General features: G+C 46.2%; 1 long non-coding RNA gene across 1 annotated transcript; it reads right to left on the minus strand.

Moving 5' to 3' along the window:
- Positions 1–1,122: 1,122 nt before the first annotated feature.
- LOC137570473 (uncharacterized) lies at positions 1,123–26,703 on the minus strand. The gene is made up of 4 exons (XR_011031061.1): positions 26,636–26,703; positions 20,036–20,098; positions 2,225–2,269; positions 1,123–1,169 (listed from the first exon to the last, which is right to left on the minus strand). It is a non-coding gene; the product is annotated as an uncharacterized lncRNA (long non-coding RNA).

Here is a 26,703-nt window from a genome sequence, read left to right on the forward strand (position 1 = left end):
CCATGTGTCCCCTTTTCTAATTGCTTCACTGTGACATTAACAGGAAGTTCACTTATGGAGAGTATAATTAATGATTTTTATATTGCCGTCATATTCCACAAACCATGACAGGAACATAGGTGAGTAAAGTACATAGTTCAACTACAATATAAATATAAACATATGTACATACAAATACATGCAGTCACGGCAATATATATACAGCAATGATAAGAAACAATAAGAGGGTCCTGCCTCTACAGACTTACATTTAAGAAAATAGTCGGGAGGATGAACTTTTACTTCATTAAAAAAATAGCTTTCAAAAGGGAATAATTATGGTCATATTTTCTGCAGCACTAAAATCTCCGGTGCTGAGAATCTCTGAAGTCTGTGGTGAATCCACTCAGTGTCTGAATAAACTGTGTGGAAATGATATGGCTGTTGTGTAATCTCAGCACATGCTGCTTCACCAAGGTAGTTTTGGCGTGGCTGCGGTCACTACTCTATTCACATACATGGAGCACCCATGGCCACTAGAAGCAAGAAGCAACTAGTTTTTGCAACTAGTTTTTGTACTGGTCATACTGGCCAGTGGCCAATATGACCAGTGATGGGTCCTGCACCAAAAACTAGTTGCTTCTTTGTTCTAGTGAGATGCTATTTCCAGATAACAAACAGCTATAGTCATTGTTGCAATAGAAGCATTTGCATTGTAGTTAAAGGGTACCTGAAGGGAAAAAAAGTGCCCCTCCAAGGTACTTACCTCAGGAAGGGAAGCCTTTGGATCCTTAATAGGCTTTCCCCATCCTCCTTCACTGGTTTGTTTTACCCCTGAAAAGCCAATTGTTGCAGTAGACATGGCTCAGCTTTTTCCACTGGAGCCTGAGCTGGTCTGTGCTACTGTGCAGTCGCTCCGCGCTGCACTTTTGGGGTCACATTGCTGGTTCGGCCTGGCTGAAGAGGACGGGGGAGCCTCTTTAGATCCAGAGGCTTCCCTCTCCTGAGGTGAGTATTTGTTCTCTGGGTTTATCAAAAACTTAAAACTACATTTACTTAACTATAACTATATGGACCTAATTTCAGAAAAGTCAAGGACTGAAAACAAAAATCATGTTTTAGAAACCTGGATAACTACTCACCCTCTCCCTCTCTCTTCAAATCTTTGTTTCCTTCATCATTCTCAAATCCTACATGAGATGAAATATGTGAGCAATACCTTCATTACACATTTATTGCACAATGTCCAATTTCTAAGTTAAGTTACACGTTCCCACTATATGTCAGCAGTGATACTAGGCCTGGGTGCTGCTGACTAACCTAACCACCATGCTGCATTGTACATCAGAACCTTCACACACACAAATAAGCCATTCTGGTGATATATAAGGCCGAACTTCCCAGCACTGATGCTTATATTATTGCCTTGAGATCTTGATCTTCAGACTAAGCAACAATGCTGGTGGCAATAGATGGACAGATGTGTCACCAAAACACATTTCAGTACAGAGGATACCAAGTGGAATACCGTTACACTCCACTCATCTCCAGGCAGCGCACGGCCAGGGATAACCAATCCCAGTGAATATGTAAAGTCGATTACATCCACATGATGCAAAAATGAGTCTTTATTTATGGGTGTATCCAATCACAGCAACATTATAACACAAAGCTGACATGTTTCTGACTATACTAGTCCTCAGTCATACCTGTTGTACAAAGGAAAAACATCTGCATAAATAGGTATGGTGCTAAGAGCAAACCCTCAGACCCCCCACAAGTGGGATGGAGGAACCGTATTCCACCACCCAGAGGGAGGAATATCAAATAATATAAAAAAAGGCTGGCCCTCATTGTGAGACCATAGCCTATACCTATCTAAATACATTTCATACAACACAAAATAAAATATGCATATTAAGCACAACAGGTAAAAAAGATGTTAAAAAAGAGAGAGAATGATGTGATGTGTGATTGGACACATCCATAAATAACAACTCATTTCAATATGGTGTGGAGCTACTCTCTGCCTTTCAAAGGGGATAAATGGACAGCAGGTCATGTGACTCAAGTTCATTGATTTTCCAGCAAGTTACAAATCTGTGTGATTTCCGTGATTCCAATACTTAGAGAAGCTTCTCATCTTCCCTGACAGAACCTCTATCATTTATTACTCAAGATGTTTTATAAGCGCATAACTGCCTCTATACATTCCATTTACAGCGGGCCACACACTTCTTCTTACCTTTATTTGTAAATGACGACTTCTGTTTTTTCTGCTTGACTTCATCTGTGTTATTTGATAAAGTACATATTACAATAGAGCCATTACAGTATATTCATAAGTGTATAGCTACAGTATATGACCTATTAAATAATCACTTACATCTATTTTCACACACTGTCTCCTGCCCATTATCTGTACAAATATGAATCTAAAACACCCCTTACCAATATCTATCTCCTGCGCAGTGTGGAACTCATCAGCATCAGCTTTCTTACCTACCCACCTTGTCATTCTTCTCTCTCTTCCCCCTATTGTCTAATTCAGTGTTGTCAAACTCAATCATGTGAGGGACCAAAATCTAACATTGTCGCGGGCCAAATTGCTTATTAAAGCGGTATAAAACCCTGACATAATATTTATTCAATAAAAACGTTTTCCTACTTTTTATATGTCATACGGTTATCATATTTGCTTTTGTGCATAAGTATTATTATTCATTTAGAAATTACAAGTTTCCAAAGTACACTTTTTTTGCCCTGAGAGCTGACTTTGCATTTTATTTATAACTGCTTTATTCATCTTCTAACTTAACATGAAATGCTTTCTGATTGTCTGACTTTGTTCAGCAGAGCCTGCCGTGTCAGAGAAGTGTTTATTTACATTCCTCACTTGATAAAATTAAATACAAGATAATATTATCTACGTTCAGATGGTCCAGATTTGCTGGCAGGGAACATCTAAGTCCTGTGTGTAACCCTTTGAATGCTGTTCTAGTAAAAAAAAAATCCTGGCTGCATATAATATGCTGTAAATAATCTATTAGAGCAAAGAAGAAATGTTGGGTTTCATTCCGCTTTAAGATTTAACATTTATTGAACAGTCTCAAATAAAGTGGTGTAATTAGAATGACCAGAGGGGGGTCTGGATCCCAGCTCCTCCCCCTTCTGCAGAGAGGCACAGTGGAGCAGTTTAAGGCTCCCTGCACACTGCAAATCCGTTTTGCGATTCCGATTCCGTTTCCGATTCCGATTTTCCCTGAATGCAATAAACAGAAAAACGGAGGAAAAAATAAAAATCGGAATCGGATGTAAAAAACGATTAAAAACCGGAATTGGATTTGCATGCAGTGTGCAGGGAGCCTAATATTTACCTGCTTCAGTGCTGCATCAGGTCTCCTTAACCACTTAAGATCTCAGTCGTTTTCAGCTTATGCATCCGAGCAATGTTCACCTCCCATTCATTAGCCTATAACTTTATCACTACTTATCACAATGAACTGATCTATATCTTGTTTTTTCCGCCACCAATTAGGCTTTCTTTGGGGGGTACATTTTGCTAAGAGCCACTTTACTGTAAATGCATTTTAACAGGAAGAATAAGAAAAAAAATGAAAAAAATCATTATTTGTCAGTTTTCGGTCATTATAGTTTTAAAATAATACATGCCTCCATAATTAAAACCCACGTATTGTTATTGCCCATTTGTCACGGTTATTTCACCATTTAAATTATGTCCCTATCACAATTTATCGCGACAATATTTTATTTGGAAATAAAAGAGCATTTTTTCCGTTTTGCATACATCACTATTTACAAGCCTATAAAAAAAAAATAGAGAGAAATATTTCATCTTTACATAGATATTTAAAAAGTTTAGACCCTTAGGTAAATATTTATGTGTTTTTGTTTTTTTTATAGTAATGTTTTTTTTTGTTTTTTTTTATTAAACATTTTATGTGGGCATTTTTGGGAGGGTGGGTTTTAAAAGTGTTTTATTTGGGGAAATATTGGTGTATTGTAATGTTTTTGGGCATTTACATGTAGTTTTACATTTTGGCCACAAGATGGCAATCTCGATTTTTTTTACATGACGTCACTCTAAGCGTACAATGTACGCTTAGAGGGACACAGCTTCAGAAAGAGCGAAGCTTCCGAGAGAAGCTGTCGCTTTTTCAGCGGGGGAGAGGAATCAATGATCGGGCTCCCCAGCCCGATACATTGATTCCGTGGCTACCGACTCCGCGGCCGGGAGTGCGCGTGCACGCGCGCGATCGGCCGCGGGAGCGCGCGGGAGCGCGCCTGTCCTCCTTGACGTTTTTATACGTCAAGGAGGACAAAGTGGTTAATATTCCTGATAGACACACATTCTATTCTGCATAGCTCTGGCTGTGAATGCTTGTCATGTGATTGGGAGCTGGAGGTAAGTATAGAGCTGTGATGGCTAACCTTGGCACTCCAGCTGTGGTGGAACTACCCATGAGCTGTGGTGGAAGCAGAGCCGGGACAAGGTCCTCCAGCACACAAGGCTGAGACACCAAAGTGCGCCCCACCATCCCTGCCACCCCAGCCATCACACACTGATAGCTATTACACTAAGAGGCGCCACAGGGCCCACAACCTCCCCAACACCTTCATCTCTAGTTATCTGGCTTGCAGTCACTGCCATGTATCCCCTTTTCTTATTTCTTTCTGCTTCAAACACAATTAGGAATGACAGCTGAATGAATTCTGCGTCCCCTCCTACACTGCGCCCTGAGGCTGGAGCCTCTCCAGCCTATGCCTCGGCCCGGCCCTGGGTGGAAGTCCCATGAGACATTGCAATACTCTGACAGCTCTAAGCATAACTCGGGGAGGCAGAGGCATGATGGGATTTGTAGTTTTGTCACAGCTGGAGTGCCAAGGTGAGCCATCGCTGGTATAGAGTGTACAACGGCCAGGAAGAAAATAAGGGATGGAACATACTATGCTATGTGGAGAGAGGGTGCCAGGGGGAAGGTATACAGGTGTGTGTGTGTTTTATCAGTTACGTAGGGGGATTTGGCTATTAGGAGGGGACCCTATGCTAATTATGCATTTTACTACTCACAATGGTGCACATTGAAGCTTTTGAGGGTCACATAAAATGGCAAAGAGAGCTGCATATAACACGCATGTTTGACGCACGTGGTTGAATTTATATTGTGAGCTCTCAAGGCCAGGGCTCCCTCCCCTATTGTTTTCTTGCAACTACTGTTTTGTATCGTAAAACATTTTGCGGTAGCAGGAAAAAAGGGTGCCAGCTGATGGTTGATGAAAATGGCGCTGCCATGGACTCTAATGCAATTATCATTAATACAGCGAAAAAAGCAGAAAAAAGGCACTGCAATAAATATCGTTAACTACATTAGAACATTAAAGAGAATCTGTATTGTTAAAATCGCACAAAAGTAAACATACCAGTGCGTTAGGGGACATCTCCTATTTCCCTCGGTCACAATTTCGCCGTTCTCCGCCGCATTAAAAGTGGTTAAAAACAGTTTTAAAAAGTTTGTTTATAAACAAACAAAATGGCCACCAAAACAGGAAGTAGATTGATGTACAGTATGTCCACACATAGAAAATACATCCATACACAAGCAGGCTGTATACACCCTTCCTTTTGAATCTCAAGAGATCATTTGTGTGTTTCTTTACCCCTGCAGTTCTCATGCACTGAAGTTTCAGGCTGCTCATTTCTTCCTGCAAACAGCTTTGCCTTTGTCTGTAATTCCTCAGTATGTGAAAGCCCAGCCAGCTCAGAGGACGATTTATCCAGCTTGTAAAAGATAAAAGAGAAGAGAGAAGCTGCCCTGATCTAAATAATACACAGGCAGTGTGCATAGAGGGGCCTGGAAGGGGGAGTTCATAGCAGAACCACAACACTGAAGAACTTGGCAGCCCTCCAGACACAGGCTGACAAATCTGACAGGGGAAAGATACATTGATTTATTACAGAGACAGTGATAGTATAAAGTGCTGCAGTAAGCCAGAACACATTAGAATAGCTTTTTGAACTTGTAGGATGATAAAAAACAGGATGCAATTTTTGTTACGGAGTTTCTTTAAGGGTTCTGCCTCTCAGTAAGGAGTTCTTTGGGCAAGACTCCCTAACACTGCTACTGCCTACTGAGTGCGCTCTAGTGGCTGCCTCGCAAGCGCTTTGAGTCCAACAGGAGAAAGGCGCTATCCAAAAAAAAAAGGAAAAGTACCAATAAAATTATTTTCAGTATTTTCTTGGTTGCTGTGGTTGAAAGGGAATTTTATTGACAATTTTGAAAATATCACCTAGGAGACTGTGATAGTAGAAAGTGCTGCAGTAAGCCAGAACACATTAGAATAGCTTTTGGAACTTGTAGGATGATAAAAAACAGGATGCAATTTTTGATACGGAGTCTCTTTAAAGTTATTGAAGTATGTTATCGTTTCAGAAGCTTGCAGCATTATAGTTTTTATCGTATTATTTGGGGGGGTTAGGCGTCTACAGGGGAGTGGTTAGTTGTAGGTAGTGGTGCTCAAATACCCCTTTTTAAAATTCGAGTTTGGTCGAATTCGAATAGTAAATTATTCGAGGTCAGTCGAATATTCGAGTCGAATAATTTTTACTATTCGATTCGACCTCGGACTTCGAGCTCACTATTCGAGTCGGTATTTGAGCTCATTATTCGAGCTGACTATTCGAATTGGCCTTAAATAGCTTCCAACACTTGTTTTGAGGGTGAATGATGCAAGAAACATCTTTTTTTCCAAGTAACAACAGCAAGTGATTATGTGGGGATGTTCCTTTAAAAAAAAAAAAGGTGAAAAGAGAAGTTGTGTCCAGAATTTTGTTCAGTACTGTATATACTTCTTCTTCTTCTTCTTCTTCTTCTTCTTTATCTTCTATCTTCTTCTTCTTCTATATCTTCTTCTTCTATATCTTCTTCTTCTATATCTTCTTCTATATCTTCTTCTTCTTCTATATTGTCTTCTTCTTCTTCTTCTTCTTCTTCTTCATCTTCATCTTCTTCATCTTCTTCATCATCATCTTCTTCATCTTCTTCATCATCATCATCTTCTTCTTCTTCTTCTTCTTCATCTTCTTCTTCTTCATCTTCTTCATCTTCTTCATCTTCTTCTTCTTCATCTTCTTCTTCTTCATCTTCTTCTTCATCTTCTTCATCTTCTTCATCTTCTTCTTCATCTTCTTCATCTTCTTCATCTTCTTCTTCTTCTTCTTCATCTTCTTCTTCTTCTTCATCTTCTTCTTCTTCTCCTTCTTCTTCTTCTTCTTCTTCTTCATCTTCTTCTTCTTCATCTTCTTCATCTTCTTCTTCTTCTTCTTCATTTTCTTCTTCATCATCTTCTTCTTCTTCTCCTCCTTCATCTTCTTCTTCTTCTTCTTCATTTTCTTCTTCATCATCTTCTTCTTCTTCTTCTTCTTCTTCTTCTTCTTCTTCTTCTTCTTCTTCTTCATCTTCTTCTTCTTCATCTTCTTCTTCTTCATCTTCTTCTTCTTCATCTATATCGTCTTCTTCTTCACTTATTTCTCTTTTCAAAATTTTTTTTTAAAGAAATGCAGCTATTTTTGAGCGTAACAAATAGCTGGTGGCGCACGCATGTTGGAAGCGCCATTGTATGTGCTCCCTGGCAGTGGAAACACACAGACAGCAGGAGGTAAATTCAGCAGCAGGAGGAGGAGGATGAGTGTGTGGCAGCAGGCAGTCAATGAGGCAGGCAGCGTGACATAATAGCCCTGGTACCTAGCGGTGATACCAGGGCTGTAAATAAACACAGCAGGCAGGAGGTCCCAGACAGCGGTCGTGCAGCCCACATCGTGTCCAATACACAACTGGGACAACACAGTTTTCAACCCGGGCACCTCAGAAAAATTAAACTTTTTTTTTTTTTTAATGGTTTTTTGGTTTTGTTTGTAAAATCAATTACACAGATATATAGCTATTGTTTGACGTAATAGCTGGTGGCAGAGTGGCAGCAGAATGTAATTCTGTGTACCCTGGCAGTGGGAAACACAGACCGACAGCAGCAGCAGCAGGAGGAATGGAGGAGTAATGTGAGCAGCTATTGTTTGACGTAATAGCTGGTGGCAGAGTGGCAGCAGAAGGTAATTCTGTGTACCCTGGCAGTGGGAAACACAGACAGACAGCAGCAGCAGGAGGAATGGAGGAGTAGTGTGAGTGTGGCAGCAGGCAGGCAGCGTGACATAATAGCCCTGGTACCTAGCGGTGATACCAGGGCTGTAAATAAACACAACAGGAGGTCCCAGACAGCGGTCGTGCAGCCCACATCGTGTCCAATACACAACTGGGACAACACAGTTTTCAACCCGGGCACCTCAGAAAAATTAAACTTTTTTTTTTTTTAATGGTTTTTTGGTTTTGTTTGTAAAACCAATTACACAGATATATAGCTATTGTTTGACGTAATAGCTGGTGGCAGAGTGGCAGCAGAATGTAATTCTGTGTACCCTGGCAGTGGGAAACACAGACCGACAGCAGCAGCAGCAGGAGGAATTGAGGAGTAATGTGAGCAGCTATTGTTTGACGTAATAGCTGGTGGCAGAGTGGCAGCAGAAGGTAATTCTGTGTACCCTGGCAGTGGGAAACACAGACAGACAGCAGCAGCAGGAGGAATGGAGGAGTAGTGTGAGTGTGGCAGCAGGCAGGCAGCGTGACATAATAGCCCTGGTACCTAGCGGTGATACCAGGGCTGTAAATAAACACAACAGGAGGTCCCAGACAGCGGTCGTGCAGCCCACATCGTGTCCAATACACAACTGGGACAACACAGTTTTCAACCCGGGCACCTCAAAAAAATTAAACCTTTTTTTTTTTTTTTTTTTTTAATGGTGTTTTGGTTTTGTTTGTAAAACCAATTACACAGATATATAGCTATTGTTTGACGTAATAGCTGGTGGCAGAGTGGCAGCAGAATGTAATTCTGTGTACCCTGGCAGTGGGAAACACAGACTGACAGCAGCAGCAACAGGAGGAATGGAGGAGTAGTGTGAGCAGCTATTGTTTGACGTAATAGCTGGTGGCAGAGTGGCAGCAGAAGGTAATTCTGTGTACCCTGGCAGTGGGAAACACAGACAGACAGCAGCAGCAGGAGGAATGGAGGAGTAGTGTGAGTGTGGCAGCAGGCAGGCAGCGTGACATAATAGCCCTGGTACCTAGCGGTGATACCAGGGCTGTAAATAAACACAACAGGAGGTCCCAGACAGCGGTCGTGCAGCCCACATCGTGTCCAATACACAACTGGGACAACACAGTTTTCAACCCGGGCACCTCAGAAAAATTAAACCTTTTTTTTTTTTTTTAATGGTTTTTTGGTTTTGTTTGTAAAACCAATTACACAGATATATAGCTATTGTTTGACGTAATAGCTGGTGGCAGAGTGGCAGCAGAAGGTAATTCTGTGTACCCTGGCAGTGGGAAACACAGACCGACAGCAGCAGCAGGAGGAATGGAGGAGTAGTGTGAGTGTGGCAGCAGGCAGGCAGCGTGACATAATAGCCCTGGTACCTAACGGTGATACCAGGGCTGTAAATAAACACAACAGGAGGTCCCAGACAGCGGTCGTGCAGCCCACATCGTGTCCAATACACAACTGGGACAACACAGTTTTCAACCCGGGCACCTCAGAAAAATTAAACCTTTTTTTTTTTTTTTTTAATGGTGTTTTGGTTTTGTTTGTAAAACCAATTACACAGATATATAGCTATTGTTTGACGTAATAGCTAGTGGCAGAGTGGCAGCAGAATGTAATTCTGTGTACCCTGGCAGTGGGAAACACAGACCGACAGCAGCAGCAGCAGGAGGAATGGAGGAGTAATGTGAGCAGCTATTGTTTGACGTAATAGCTGGTGGCAGAGTGGCAGCAGAAGGTAATTCTGTGTACCCTGGCAGTGGGAAACACAGACAGACAGCAGCAGCAGGAGGAATGGAGGAGTAGTGTGAGTGTGGCAGCAGGCAGGCAGCGTGACATAATAGCCCTGGTACCTAGCGGTGATACCAGGGCTGTAAATAAACACAACAGGAGGTCCCAGACAGCGGTCGTGCAGCCCACATCGTGTCCAATACACAACTGGGACAACACAGTTTTCAACCCGGGCACCTCAGAAAAATTAAACCTTTTTTTTTTTTTTTAATGGTTTTTTGGTTTTGTTTGTAAAACCAATTACACAGATATATAGCTATTGTTTGACGTAATAGCTGGTGGCAGAGTGGCAGCAGAATGTAATTCTGTGTACCCTGGCAGTGGGAAACACAGACCGACAGCAGCAGCAGCAGGAGGAATTGAGGAGTAATGTGAGCAGCTATTGTTTGACGTAATAGCTGGTGGCAGAGTGGCAGCAGAAGGTAATTCTGTGTACCCTGGCAGTGGGAAACACAGACAGACAGCAGCAGCAGGAGGAATGGAGGAGTAGTGTGAGTGTGGCAGCAGGCAGGCAGCGTGACATAATAGCCCTGGTACCTAGCGGTGATACCAGGGCTGTAAATAAACACAACAGGAGGTCCCAGACAGCGGTCGTGCAGCCCACATCGTGTCCAATACACAACTGGGACAACACAGTTTTCAACCCGGGCACCTCAGAAAAATTAAACCTTTTTTTTTTTTTTTAATGGTGTTTTGGTTTTGTTTGTAAAACCAATTACACAGATATATAGCTATTGTTTGACGTAATAGCTGGTGGCAGAGTGGCAGCAGAATGTAATTCTGTGTACCCTGGCAGTGGGAAACACAGACCGACAGCAGCAGCAGCAGGAGGAATGGAGGAGTAGTGTGAGCAGCTATTGTTTGACGTAATAGCTGGTGGCAGAGTGGCAGCAGAAGGTAATTCTGTGTACCCTTTCAGTGGGAAACACAGACAGACAGCAGCAGCAGGAGGAATGGAGGAGTAGTGTGAGTGTGGCAGCAGGCAGGCAGGCAGCGTGACATAATAGCCCTGGTACCTAGCGGTGATACCAGGGCTGTAAATAAACACAACAGGAGGTCCCAGACAGCGGTCGTGCAGCCCACATCGTGTCCAATACACAACTGGGACAACACAGTTTTCAACCCGGGCACCTCAGAAAAATTAAACCTTTTTTTTTTTTTTAATGGTTTTTTGGTTTTGTTTGTAAAACCAATTACACAGATATATAGCTATTGTTTGACGTAATAGCTGGTGGCAGAGTGGCAGCAGAAGGTAATTCTGTGTACCCTGGCAGTGGGAAACACAGACAGACAGCAGCAGCAGGAGGAATGGAGGAGTAGTGTGAGTGTGGCAGCAGGCAGGCAGCGTGACATAATAGCCCTGGTACCTAGCGGTGATACCAGGGCTGTAAATAAACACAACAGGAGGTCCCAGACAGCGGTCGTGCAGCCCACATCGTGTCCAATACACAACTGGGACAACACAGTTTTCAACCCGGGCACCTCAGAAAAATTAAACCTTTTTTTTTTTTTTTAATGGTGTTTTGGTTTTGTTTGTAAAACCAATTACACAGATATATAGCTATTGTTTGACGTAATAGCTGGTGGCAGAGTGGCAGCAGAATGTAATTCTGTGTACCCTGGCAGTGGGAAACACAGACCGACAGCAGCAGCAGCAGGAGGAATGGAGGAGTAATGTGAGCAGCTATTGTTTGACGTAATAGCTGGTGGCAGAGTGGCAGCAGAAGGTAATTCTGTGTACCCTGGCAGTGGGAAACACAGACAGACAGCAGCAGCAGGAGGAATGGAGGAGTAGTGTGAGTGTGGCAGCAGGCAGGCAGCGTGATATAATAGCCCTGGTACCTAGCGGTGATACCAGGGCTGTAAATAAACACAACAGGAGGTCCCAGACAGCGGTCGTGCAGCCCACATCGTGTCCAATACACAACTGGGACAACACAGTTTTCAACCCGGGCACCTCAGAAAAATTAAACCTTTTTTTTTTTTTTTTTTAATGGTTTTTTGGTTTTGTTTGTAAAACCAATTACACAGATATATAGCTATTGTTTGACGTAATAGCTGGTGGCAGAGTGGCAGCAGAATGTAATTCTGTGTACCCTGGCAGTGGGAAACACAGACAGACAGCAGAAGGGCAGTACACAGCAGCCCACTGTAGGTGTAAAATGTGTGGCTGCAGGCGACGTAATAGTCAAACTGAACCAGGCTGGCTTAGTGAGCAGGAGCCAGGAGGTGGTAAAGGGTGGTAAGGCACATTAACGATGTCCCCCTCTCGCCGACAACAGGGGCCAGGAACTCGCCTTCCACCCCCGCCTGGTTCATCTTGAGAAACGTCAGTCTGTCCACAGACTTGTGAGACAGACGTGAGCGTTTCTCGGTGACCACGCCACCAGCTGCACTGAAGCAGCGCTCGGACAGCACGCTGCAAGGGGGGCAGGACAGCACTTCCAGGGCGTACTGCGCCAGCTCGCTCCAGATCTCCAGGCGCTTGACCCAATACTCCATGGGATCAACAGGTGCATCGCTGTCAAGCCCGCTGTAGGACCCCATGTAGTCAGCCACCATGGGGGTCAGGCGCTGGCTGTGACCGGAGGAGGATGCTGCTGCATCATGCACCTCCTCTCTAGTCACTGCTGCCGGAGCCTCTACAGTCCTGTAGAGCTCGTGGCTGAGAGACAGCAGGTCTGTGGGGCGCTTGCTGCTGGATGCAGGCACCTGCTGCTGCCTCTGTGCTGGCTGCTGGACAGTGGGGGTGGAAGGCTGGGGGAAGGCTTCCTCCAAGCGCTCAACAAGGGCCTGCTGCAAGCTCCTTATTTGTTGCGCTGGGTCTCCTCCTGCAGGCGGCAGAAACTGGCTCAACTTCCCCTTGAGGCGTGGGTCCAACATCATGCTGATCCAGATGTCCTCCCTCTGCTTCATCTGGATCACCCTGGGGTCCTTGCGCAGGCACGCCAGCATGTGCGCTGCCATTGGGAAGAGGCGGGCCACGTGTGCTGGCACATCGACGGCAGTGCTGTCCTCCTCATCCTCCTCCTCTGCCGCCTCATCCTCTCTCCACCCCCGCACCAATTTAGCTGCGCTGTGCTGATCCCCCTCATCAGCAGCAAGGTCAGGGACCTCCACCAAGTCCTCCTCCCCCTCAGAGGTGGACTGTGCAGCTGCTTGCCGCTCCTGCTGGTCCAAGGCTGCCGCTCCCTGTTCCAGCAAAGCATCGAGGGCCCTGTTCAGCAGACAAACCAGGGGCACCCACTCGCAGACCATAGCATGGTCCCTGCTCACCATGTTAGTGGCCTGCAGAAAGGGAGCCAGCACTAAGCACACCTGCTGCATGTGCCTCCAGTCATCATCGGGGACGATGGACGGGATGTTGCTGGTCTTGTCCCTTCTCTGAGCGGCGGAAACAGTGGCCAGGGCAAGGTACTGGTTGACAGCGTGCTTCTGTTCAACCAGACGCTCCAACATCGCCAGGGTGGAGTTCCAGCGAGTCGGAACGTCAAGGATCAGCCTATGGCGTGGCAGCTCCAGCTCCTTTTGCACGTCTTCCAGGCTCGCACAGGCTGCAGCCGAGCGCCGGAAGTGACGCACAACGTTCCTTGCCGTTTCCAGCAGTTCGCCCATCCCCTGGTAGGTGCGCAAGAACTTTTGCACCACCAGGTTCAGCACGTGGGCAAGACAGGGGATGTGGGTCAGGTTTCCCCTGTCTATTGCGGCAACCAGATTGGCCCCATTGTCGGCCACCACCTCTCCGACTCTGAGGCCTCTGGGGGTCAGCCAAATCCTCTCCTGCTCCTGGAGTTTGGCCAACACATGGGTTGCCGTCAGCTTGGTCTTCCCAAGGCTGACCAAGTGCAGCAGCGCTTGGCAGTGGCGGGCCTTCACGCTGCTGCTGAGGCGGGGGGTTTGGCCAGGTGTGCCGGAGGATGGCAGAGGATCGGAGGAACCTGCTGCAGTTCCCCTGACCCTGCGGGGGGGCACCACCCACTGTGTTGCTGCTGCTGTGCCCGCTGCTGCTCTCCCATCCTCACCCCCTTCCACCAAGCTGACCCAGTGGACAGTGAAAGACAGGTAGCAGCCTGTCCCGAAGCGGCTGCTCCAGGAGTCCATGGTGACATGGACCCTTTCACCAACCGCGTGCTCCAGCCCTCGCTCCACATTGGCCATCACAAAGCGGTGCAGTGCAGGAATGGCCTTGCGGGCGAAGAAGTGTCTGCTGGGGAGCTGCCAGTCTGGGGCTGCACAAGCAAGCAGCGCACGCATGTCGCTCCCCTCCTGCACAAGCGTGTACGGCAGGAGTTGGGAGCACATGGCCCGTGCCAGCAAGCCGTTCAGCTGCCGCACGCGACGGCTGCTGGGAGGCAGAGCCCTAACCACCCCCTGGAAGGACTCGCTCAAAAGGCTCTGGCGCGGCCTTTTGCTGGCACGGGAATCAGCAGACACAGCAGAGGAGGCCACTGAGGACTGGCTGCCAGAACAGGCCTCAGTGTCGGCGGCAGGAGTTGCAGAGGGGGGAGGAGCAATGCGTTTCCGCACTCCTGCTGGTGCTGCTGGAGGAGCAGGAGGGCGGGTGGCTGCTGTTGCTGCTGCTGCTGAAGGCTGTGCAGTGATGGGTGTGGTGCCACTGCCAGCACCAGATGCCTTCAGCCTCTGGAACTCCTCATGCTGGTGGAAATGTTTCGCAGCAAGGTGGTTGATGAGCGAGCTGGTGCTGAACTTTAAGGGGTCTGCACCTCTGCTCAACTTCCGCTGACAGTGGTTGCAAGTGGCGTACTTGCTGTACACAGTGGGCATGGTGAAAAAGCGCCAGATTGGTGACAAAAACAACCCCCTACGGCATGGAACCGCTGCTGCCTGTCTCCCTGTGGTGGTTGGGGGGGGGGGCTTGGGTGCGGCTGGTGGTGGTACTGCCAGATGCTGCTGCTGCTGCTGCTGCTGAGCCTGAGACACCAGCAGGCTGTGGGACCTGCCTACTGCTGCCAATGCTTGCAATGATGCGCCTCCTTGCAAGGCCCACAAGCGCATCCTCCTCCTCCTCCTCAGAGCTGCTGATGACGACATCCCCTGGAGCTGGTGGCACCCAGTCTCTGTCTGTCACCGTGTCATCATCATCCTCCCCCTCCTGAAACATGTCCTGCTGGGATGATGACCCCCCAAACTCCTCTCCTGATGCATGGATGGGCTGCTTGACTGTCGCCACAGTCTTGCTGTCCAATCCCTCATCCCCCAAAGAGCCCATCAGCATCTCCTCCTCCAAATCGCCAACAACAGCAGACAATACCCTGATGGTGCCTGGGGTAAAAATACTGCTGAGTGACAGGTCGCCAACTTGTGACGGTGAACTGGCCTCCTCCCCAGGCCCTGCTGGGTGGCTGCTGCGAACAGGGGTGGTGGTGGTGGTGGTGAGGGTGGAGGCCTCGGATGCAGAGCTGATGGCGGGCTGCTCATCCTCCGTCATCAGTTGCACCACAGTGTCTGCATCCTTTTCCTCAATGGGACGTTTCCGACCCGGCTGGAGGAAAATCGGAGCAGGTGCTACACGCTGCTGCTGCTGCTGTGTCTCTGCAGCGTGAGTTGCAGATGCTCCTGCTGGGCGGCGCCCAAGGCGTCCACGGCCAGTGGCTATGGGAGGAATGTTAGCCACTGACGCTGCTGCTGCGGAACTGTGCATGGTGGCGCGGCCGCGCCCGCGGCTTGCCACAATGCTGCTCCCTCTCCTCCTGATTCCCTTGCTGCCCTTCCCCTTGCCCAAACCGCGCTGGCTGCCACTTCCAGACATCTTCGATGTTTTGGGCGTAAACACAAAAGTTTTTGAAAAGGGCGGGTGAAAAGTGGGGTACTTTAATGGAGTGGGTTGGTGGGTGAGGTGACTGAGTGAGTGTCCCGACTCCCTAGTACAGTAAGTAAGTAGTAACAGTCAGGAAGTACAACTAGCAGTTACAATAATCAGTAGTAATCACAAGAAAATAGAGTGTGTGTACACTACAGACAGTGAGTGCACGCACGCGCAAACACGCGCAGGAGCTGGCCTATGAACAGAGAGTGAGTGAGTGTCCCTAGTACAGTAAGTAAGTAGTAACAGTCAGGAAGTACAACTAGAAGTTACAATAATCAGTAGTAATCACAAGGAAATAGAGTGTGTGTACACTACAGACAGTGAGTGCACGCACGCGCACACACGTGCAGGAGCTAGCCTATGAACAGTGACTGAGTGAGTGTCCCTACTACAGTAAGTAAGTAGTAACTGTCAGGAAGTAGAATTTACAATAATTAATCAGTAATCAGAAGGAAATAGAGTGTGTGTACAGTACACAGACAGTGAGTGCACACACACACGCAGGAGCTAGTAGCCTATGAACAGTGACAGTGAGTGTCCTAGTACAGTTACAGTATATAACTATTCAGAAGGAAATAGAGTGTGTGTACAGTACACAGACAGTGAGTGCACGCACACGCAGGAGCTAGTAGCCTATGAACAGTGACAGTGAGTGTCCTAGTACAGTTACAGTATATAACTATTCAGAAGGAAATAGAGTGTGTGTACAGTACACAGACAGTGAGTGCACGCACACGCAGGAGCTAGTAGCCTATGAACAGTGACAGTGAGTGTCCTAGTACAGTTACAGTATATAACTATTCAGAAGGAAATAGAGTGTGTGTACAGTACACAGACAGTGAGTGCACGCACACGCAGGAGCTAGTAGCCTATGAACAGTGACAGTCAGTGAGTGTCCTAGTACAGTTACAGTATATAACTATTCAGAAGGAAATAGAGTGTGTGTACAGTACACAGACAGTGAGTGCACGCACACGCAGGAGCTAGTAGCCTATGAACAGTGACAGTGAGTGTCCTAGTACAGTTACAGTATATAACTATTCAGAAGGAAATAGAGTGTGTGTACAGTACACAGACAGTGAGTGCACGCACACGCAGGAGCTAGTAGCCTATGAACAGTGACAGTCAGTGAGTGTCCTAGTACAGTTACAGTATATAACTATTCAGAAGGAAATAGAGTGTGTGTACAGTACACAGACAGTGAGTGCACGCACACGCAGGAGCTAGTAGCCTATGAACAGTGACAGTCAGTGAGTGTCCTAGTACAGTTACAGTATATAACTATTCAGAAGGAAATAGAGTGTGTGTACAGTACACAGACAGTGAGTGCACGCACACGCAGGAGCTGGTAGCCTATGAACAGTGACAGTCAGTGAGTGTCCTAGTACAGTTACAGTATATAACTATTCAGAAGGAAATAGAGTGTGTGTACAGTACACAGACAGTGAGTGAGTGCACGCACACGCAGGAGCTAGCCTATGAACAGTGACAGTCAGTGAGTGTCCTAGTACAGTTACAGTATATAACTATTCAGAAGGAAATAGAGTGTGTGTACACAGACAGTGAGTGCAAGCACACGCAGGAGCTAGTAGCCTATGAACAGTGACAGTGAGTGTCCTAGTACAGTTACAGTATATAACTACAATACAAAATACAATCACTAAGTAGTAAAGGACAGCAGAAATACTGTCTAATACTATCTAATACTGTCTAATACTGTCTAATACTAATGAGAAATAAACTAACAGAGGACAGGAGGACAGCTGCCCACACAGGCAGGCCCTGAGGCCTTAAGCTGTAAGCTTGCCTGCAGCAGCTGGCCTGTCTCTATGTAACACAAAAGCTACTAACTAAAATACAATGTCTATCTAACTAACAACAATATAGGTGTGTATAGGAGGTGTATGTGAGCAAAAACGCTAGGTAAATGACCACAATAGAGCTCTTGCTAAGCCAAAGCACAAAGGAGCAACTCTCTCTCTATGCAAGTCTCAGGCAAGGACGGAGAAACGGAACATGGCGGCCGCTATTTATAGGGTAGGGGCTGGCCAGGGTCCCCCTCTGTGATTGGCTGCCGTCAGAGGGCCTGGGAGCCCTCTGATTGGCTCTAAGGACATCAATCTGGGCTATGACGCTATTCGAGCTCGGTATTCGAGCTCGAATAGCGCCGTTTGCTCGAATAGCTCGAATAGTGAATGGGCTATTCGCATTTACTCGAATAGCCCATTCGAATAGCTGCAGCTATTCGGAGCTCGAATACCGAGCTCGAATAGCTGAAAAAGAGCTCGAATATTCGAGCTACTCGAATATTCGAGCTCTGCTGAGCACCACTGGTTGTAGGCACCTCCAGGGGAGGGTTCTGTGTGAGAAAAGGGTTAGGTTAAGTTGTATTGTTGTATTACGTAACATTTTTTAACGTTAATATCTTTTCGTTATTATTTCCCGTCTGTTTTTACAACAGTATTTATCGTTAACCAAGTTTGACATTGATGCATATTGTTATCAGATTTCATTATCCACTGGCACCATTTTGTTATTCAGCCGGGCCCTTTTTTCACAGTTCCCTTTTTTCCTGCACGCCATTTTGGATAGTCATACTTATGTTGTACTTTCTGTGTCTCGTGTGCCATGTCTTGTAAATATTTTGTAAAGTCCTCTGGAAAGTGATAGCCCTATTCATATTGCACCTATGCACTGCCATAAAAGGCTTGGTCATATTAGAGGTAATAGAGGTCAACCTCTGGACCCCTCTATGATATTATGCAATTTACATTCTAAGAAAAACTACAGTTATTATTAGAAAAGTCCTACCGTTTGGGTAAGAAGTAAATTATTTAGAAAACAAATGTCAAGGACACTATCTGCAAGTTGGCGTAGCACACTTGTAAGAGCCCTTATGATGCAGGCACAATGGTTGAGATGGTCCCAAATTTGTTCCAAACAAATTAGAGCCATACCCACACCCATGGGTGCCCCCAGTCGAGGTAGCCAGGTATGGGTGCCCCCAGTAGAGGTTAGCCATGTATAGGCCACCCCTGGAAACTTACATGCCCCCGATCCATCGCTGTCTCCTCTTGTCAGCTTTGCGTCCTACCGCCATGGATACTTACAGTGGCACCCCTGGCTTCATTAGAAGCGCCCACCAGGTAATCATGGTGACAGGACATGAACCTGGTGACAGGAGAAGAGAGCATTGAGAGGGGTCAGCAGGGGCATGTAAGTCACGCAGCCGCCAGCGAGGGAGCTGCAGGGAACACAGGGCAGGCTGGGCCTCAAGCAAGAAAGCCAGCCCCCCCCCCTATAAAGTGAGGCCCAAAGCATGGGGCGTGCCTCGTTTGTACGCTGTAGGCACCCCTTGAAAGAGCCCTAACTGAGATGAGTTAAAAGGATACTTAAGTAAAAAAAAAAAAGATTTTTACTCACCTGGGGCATCCCTCAGCCCCCTGAAGCTGTATGGTGCCCTCGCAGCCTCGCTCCGATCCTCCTGTCCCCGCCGGCGGCTACTTCCGGGTTCGGCGACAGCCGCCGACAGGCTGGGAATGCGAGTGATTCTCCGTGTTCCCAGCCGCTATATCACCCTCTATGCTGCTATAGCATTTAACATATACGCTATAGCAGCATAGAGGGTGATATAGCGGCTGGGAACACGGAGAATCACTCGCATTCTCAGCCTGTTGGCTGTTAAGAGATCATTTGTGCAATATTTACGTGCGTAACATACAACTGCATATTAGTTACTTATGCATCGTAATACCCTGCGTAATATGTCTACTGCTCATTCGTTTAGTGAATATACCCCTATATTCCTTACAAGGATATATCACTTCCAACAACAAACAAGTCCCTGTAAATACCCCCGCCGATGCCTAACTCTAACCTCCACCCCCACCGATGACTAACCCTAACCACTCCCCCTGGCCGATGCCTAAACCTAACCACCACCACCCTCCCCCCCCCCCCCCCCCCCGGCCAATGCCTAACCTTAATCTGCCCCACCACCTCTAGTGCCTATAAGACCCTTCCCCCCGCAACCCCTAAACTTAAAAAAAAAAGGTCGTTGACACCTAACCTTACTGCGTTAACCCGCCCCCACCGCAAACTCACTGCAAAAAAACCCCTAAAAATATAAGGCATTGTGGAAGTTTATGCACTGCAATAAGAGCCTGTAGTAATCAGTTATGGTGGTAAATAGATGGTGCCTCCAACACCCACATTTTCTTCTTACATTAGTATATATTATTTACATGTATTAGTTTATCCATTTCTTACCAATAGTGTCATCTTTTTCCTCCTTCCTTTTTATGTTATCACTTCCTTTATCATTTTTAAAGCCTGAAAGAAAAAAAAAAGAAAGAAACTACACCACTAGTATATTCACAATCACTGATGGAGTGCAAAGGTTGGACATGTTACTCACATTTTATGGAAAGCTAATATGACCTGATACCAGCTCAGCTTCCCCATCCTTTAGATATACTGTATTTCCGTCATGTCACACATTTTCTATTCTTTGCTGCCTGTAGCCAAATAGCAACAGCCAAAGCTGTGATCATATACCTATATAATATTTATATGTCTTGGGTCTGGTTACATTGTAGGCATACCAGGTATATCTTATCTGTACTGCTGCATCAGTCCATCAGGACAGCAGCAGAAGGAGAGACAGGAGCTGAAGCATTCCTTTTGGACACCTAATCTAAATACTGTTTGGGTGCATACACACATCCAGCTTTGATTGGCTAATCACTGACCACAATTTTAACACCTCCATACAGCACGAGGAGCAATAGATTTTGAATACTGTCAACAGATTGTGCTGGCAATCTCAGTCTCATACTACTAGATCAAAGGTAAACTGTGCTTCCAATTGTCCAGGACAGTACCCTAAAACAAATAAAAAGGCGCACATAGTGCCCAATACTTTATGTTTAAAAACACAAATTCCACGACGTGCTGCACTACACAGGGACGTGCCACCACCTGATCACAGACACTGGGCAACAATCCCCCTTCGTGATTCCACTCACCAGAATGTTTCTTGCACACCGCATATACCAGATAAACATCTATACACAACTTCTGGCAGGCACCGGAATTTAGACAAAAGAAGTCTTTATTGATCCTCAATAGAGATGACCCGAATGGTTCGCCCGGCGGGTAGTCCATGTGGATATCAGCTATCCGCATCCGTGGCGGGTAGCGAATACATATCGCTTTTGACCCGCCTCCTATACCTCATCATTGGGCTAAATGTTTACCTTCTACATCACAGTCAGCAGACACATGGCAGCCAATCAGGCTGCACTCATCCACAGACACCGCCTCCCCCCCCCCTACAAAAACACTGCAGTATCGGCCATCTTCTCAGTCCGCTGATCTTGCTATAGTGAGAGCAGAGAGAGCTTGCTGGAGAGATAGGAAAAGCGTTAGTTAGGCTGTTGTCAGCTTGCTTTTCGCTCAATTTTGTTGCTGAAAGCATCCCACAAAAAGCTCTTTTGAGAGCTATATTCTTCTGATCTGTTTTTTTTTGTGTGTGTGTGTGTGACCACAGACAGGCATACAGCCCTGTCGCAGCTGGGCCTAGTTGCTGTACTGTGCCAGGCCCACACTCTGTATTACCATTGCATATCTTTTCACTGTTTTGTGTGATTTAACTTAGTAAAGCATAACTGTCTTTGTGGGTGACACTGTATCACTGCATAGATACAGCACACAGACAGTTGCCATCCAGGCCAGTTGGGATTTGTAGTCCCACACTGTATTACCATACCATTGCATATATTTTCACTGTATTTGTGATTTAACATACTGAAGCATAGCTGTCTTTCTGGGTGATACTGCATACATAAAGCCCACAGACAGTTGCCAGCCAGGCCAACTGGGATTTGTAGTCCCACCACTGGCAGCACACTCTATTATACCAGTGCATACCTTTCCTCTGTACCCGTGTGACAGCATGACAGCACACTATTTTACCAGTGCATACATTTCCACAGTACCCGTGTGACAGCACACTCTATTTTACCAGTGCATACGTTTCCACTGTACCTGTTTGACAGCACACTCTATTATACCAGTGCATACCTTTCCACTGTACCTGTGTGACAGCACACTATTATACCAGTGCATACCTTTCCACACTATGGGCTTGTTTCACAAAGCCGTACTAACTTTTTATCACGGGTGTGCTAAACAGTTAGCACATGAAGTGCCGTTCGCGGACTTTTGCTCGCGCAAAGTGCTGTGATTCGCGCGATTTGCGGCAAATTGCGCGCGCAAAAGTCCGCGAACGGCACTTCACGTGCTAACTGTTTAGCACACCCGTGCTAAACAGTTGGCACGGCTTTGTGAATCAACCCCCATATATTACCAGTGCATACCTTTCCCCTGTACCTGTGTGACAGTACACTCTATCTGGGATTCCACTGTATCTGGGATTGAATGTACTATAGCATAGCTCCCTTTGTGGGTGACACTGCATACAGCCCACAGAGAGACAAGGACAGTTAGCTAGGCTGTTCTTTATTGCTGAAAGCACACCAAAACAAAAACCCTTTTGAGGGCTCATAGTGTGTGTGTGTGTGTGTGTGTGTGTGTGTGTGTGTGCGTGCGTGCGTGCGTGCGTGCGTGCGTGCGTGTGTGTGTGCGTGCGTGCGTGCGTGTGTGCCTGTGTGCGTGCGTGCGTGTCAGACACTAAATACAGGACAGGCCACAGTCATTGCTGGGCCTTGAAGTTCTACTATCCTCTTCTATCTATTACAGTCCAGCACACTGTCTATCATCATAAACTGTGCTTAGCTTCCAACTGTATTTGTGATTGAAAGTACTATTATATAGGATATCTCTTTGTGTGTGTTGATAAAGTACACAGCCCTGTGATACACACACACACACACAGCTGCTGTGTATTTGACACTGATTGCGTGCCGTGCCTCTTTGTGATTACTCAAACTGTCTACCACTAGTATTCAATATTGTTAGTACTACTGCGCATACCCCCAATATGGACAAAATAACAGGCAGAGGCAGGCCACCCAGCAGGTCTGTTCGAGGTCTTGCTGACGTGATTTCGCGCGACCCTCAACCCCCAAGAACAGTGTTCAGAAGGCACGTACCCTCAACCCCCAAGATTGTCAGGATGTACTTAACTATTTAACACAGGACAGCTCATCTTCCTCAGCTTCCGCATTGAACTGTGACATATCTTCCTCCTCCTGCTCTGATGCGGGCACACCACTTAACACTCAGCCGGCTGCCATCACCGCTACTACTAGCACCTCAGCTGCTCCATCTAAGTGTTTGCAGGAGTTATTTGGAGGGGAATTAACTGATTCACAGCCATTATTGTTACAAGATGAAGGCACTAAGGATGTTACACCACCTCATATGTCTGATTTAGGCGTCAGTATGGACGTAAGGTGTGAGGATGATGATGAAGTACCTGTTTTTGGTACAGTTTTGGAGGTGTCTGATACAAGCAAAGCTGTGGAGGATGATGATGATGATGATCCTGCCATGGATGGCACGTGGGTTCCCAATAGACGAGATGAACAGGGGGGACAGTTCAGAGGGGGAGTCAGAGAGGAGGAGACGAGTTGCTGTAAGAAGCAGGGGAAGCTCGCCGTCGGAAACAGCTCCTGGCAGTGTCCGCCGGCAGCATGTATCGCCACCTAGGGTCAGCCAGCCAACACGCCCTTCAACGTCAGTTGCTGCCACCACCACCCAAATACCGTCATCCCAGAGATCACCAGTATGGAAATTTTTTTGTTTCTCTGCCTCAGATTACAGCAATGTTATCTGTACTGTCTGCAAACAAAAATTGAGTCATGGGAAAAGCAACACCCACCTAGGGAAATCAGCCTTATGAAGGCACTTGATAAACAAGCACAAACACAAATGGGATGAGCACATAAGAAAAAGCTGCACGCAAACGCAAAGCCACCCTCCTCTTCCTCTTCCAGGTGCAGCATCTTCAGCCGCTGTATCCTCTGCTGCCCTTGCATCTTCACAGCCACCATCCTCCACTCCCTATCACAAGGAAGCAATGCACCTATATGAGTGTGTTGGAGGGCACGCCCAAGATAATAAGGTTGTTGCTTCATTGTGGACAGACCAAGTTCGATCAGCTGGACAGTCACTGTTGTTCTGTCATTGAGCTATCTCAGCCCAACCATATGGGCTGGAAAACCGCCATGGCCTGCACTCTCGCCATGGTGCGCATCAGTCCAGCACGACCATCACTACACAAACAGCTGTTCGCGGTGCGTTACACAGTGAGTTTGGTCTGTTAGTGTTAAGCAGTACACTATTTATACTGCCTGATCCATGTATACACACGCAATATGTTTTTAAGCACTTCATGCCTCCAATTTAGGAATGCAATGTGATTTCTGCACTTTAGGGATTGTAACCCTGCTATGCGTCAAATGCGTAATTTTCCTAGGAACTATTGGTCGTGTATCCCACTCCGCCATGCCACTCTCCAGGTTTTAAACCCCTTGAAACATCTTTTCCATCACTTTTGTGGCCAGAAACAGAGTTTGTAGTCTTTAAAGGATGCCTGCCCATTGAAGTCCATTGCGGTTCGCCGAGTTCCCCGGTCCGTGGACTTTTGGGGAAGGGTAGTGCGTCCACTCTTGGCTTGCTATCTTTCTGGTTGAAGCATCAGCGTGATCCTGCTCCACCCAGCAGGATCACGCTGAAGACGGCAAACCGAGAGTGGACACACTACCCTGAGTTCTGTGGCCAGGGTTTGTTTTGATCTGTTACTCTGTCGGCTTGGGGATCAATAAAGACTTCTTTTATCTGGATTCCGGTGCCTGCCAGGAGTTGTGTATACAGTAGATGTTTATCCGGTATATGCAGTGTGCAAGAAACATTCTGGTGAGTGGATTCACAAAGGGGATTGTTGCCCAGTGTCTGTGATCAGGTGGTGGCACGTCCCTGTGGAGTGCAGCACGTGGTGGAATTTGTGTTTTTAAACATAAAGTATTGGGCACTATGTACGCCTTTTTATTTATGTTTTAGGGTACTGTCCGAATTACTGGGAGTAAGCTGGACTATTGGAAGCGCAGTTTACCTTTGATCTATGCATATATGAAGAGTAAGGTGACTCTTTTTTTCCAACTGCGATCCCCTGATTATTAATCTGTTGTGGTTGTGGAGCGCAGTTTTTCTCCTCTTTTGGCTTATTGGTAATCTCATACTACTACATGGAAGTGGTAAAATTGGCCAATGATTGACCAATCAATGATTGGCTTAAAGCCTGGTACACACTTTCAATTATGATTTACCAATCACTAACCACTTTTGAATACCATGAGCAGATTATGTAGGTAAACCCTCATACTACACAGAGTTGATAAAATTGGTCAGTGATTAGCCAATAATAATTGAACGTGTGTACCAGGCTTTAAGTATTAAGCCTGGAGTGTAAAGCCAGGTACACACTTTCCATTATCATAAGTCGATCACTGACCAATTTTACCACCTCCATGTAGTATGAGGGTCAACAGATATTAAAAATGAAGAGCAGATTGTGTAGGGAAACCCTCATACTACATGGAGGTGGTAAAATTGGTCAGTGATTGGACAATCATAATTGAAAGTGTGTACCAGGCTTTAGACTTTAGCTGATAGTACTTGTTATAGATTACATTCATGTTAGTGTAATGATTTGGGTGAGAGGAAAGGGGTTAGTGTGAAGATTAGCAATGGGATTTTCTTTAGCACACTTTATTTTTACACTTGTTTTTGACTTGAAATCTAAGTTGGCCAGTTTGTGGCACCAAAATCTGGTTCCGGTAGATTCACCATGGGTGCCTAGTATTGATAAAACTCTGAAAGATACTGCGGGATCCTGGGTATGCAATGCTGTATGTGGCAGTGTTACCATCACTCCTCCTCTTTGGATCACCTAACACTAACTAATGAACTAATTTCCTTTTGGTAAATGCCCTCCTAGCATAAATCCATGCCCTCAGTCCAATATTTAGGGGCTTAGGTTATTTAATAGGCAACAGTGGCGTAGCAATAGGGGTTGCAGAGGTAGCGACCGCATCAGGGCCCTTGGGACAGAGGGGCCCCATGAGGCCCTTCCTCAACCAAAAGTATTAGCTGTCTATTGGTCCTGTGGTAGTAATAATCACTTCTATAGATACTTTGAATAGTAGTAATCATTTAACAAACGGTTCCCCATCCCCTTCTTGCACCTCTGACACTGTGGATGACCTTGGCAGGTTTTGTTGCACCGTATCAAGTTTTATCTATAGAGTGCTTGGGGGGCCCAATGTAAAACTCACACCGGGGCCCATAGCTCCATAGCTACGCCCCTGATAGCCAAGCTCATTGCCAAAAACCCAGGACACTGGCATCAGCTAGCAATGGCAACAAAACCATCTACTGTATGGCACCAAAATGAAGCTTTCATAAAAGGTAGATTTCATTTGAGTTTTGAAGAGAAAAATATTATATTTAAACTGTAAAATATGGATTTATAAAACCTTAATTTCTTCCCGTCTCCTACAGATATATGTGCTCACATGCCATGCCTATATAGAACTGGTTGGACACAGTCTTACTGTACCATTAATTAAAACTGGTTGGATAGAAAGTGTGAGGAAGGAGTCAGATGATTGTACGGCAGAACTGTGGAGAGCAGTGCAACAGCACAAAAGTGAGAATTGGGTAAAGGTTAGTTCCGTCGCCACAGAAGTCATTCGGTACAGCCCTGCAGGCTTTGCATTGGCTCGGCAAGCTTCCGGTGCAACTCGAAACATAATTGTGCAAGGCCCCATACACTTGCATTGCCTTTAGGTTACCCTGTGGTAAAACAGGTAACTATGCAACCTGAAGAAAAAAAATGCATACCTTTGTTACTGAATGATAACCTGATGCTCTGGTCTGGTTGCTGGTTCTCCACATCCTTTTGGTGACCT

This window comes from Hyperolius riggenbachi, chromosome 4, assembly GCF_040937935.1.
Source record: "Hyperolius riggenbachi isolate aHypRig1 chromosome 4, aHypRig1.pri, whole genome shotgun sequence".
NCBI lineage: Eukaryota > Metazoa > Chordata > Amphibia > Anura > Hyperoliidae > Hyperolius > Hyperolius riggenbachi.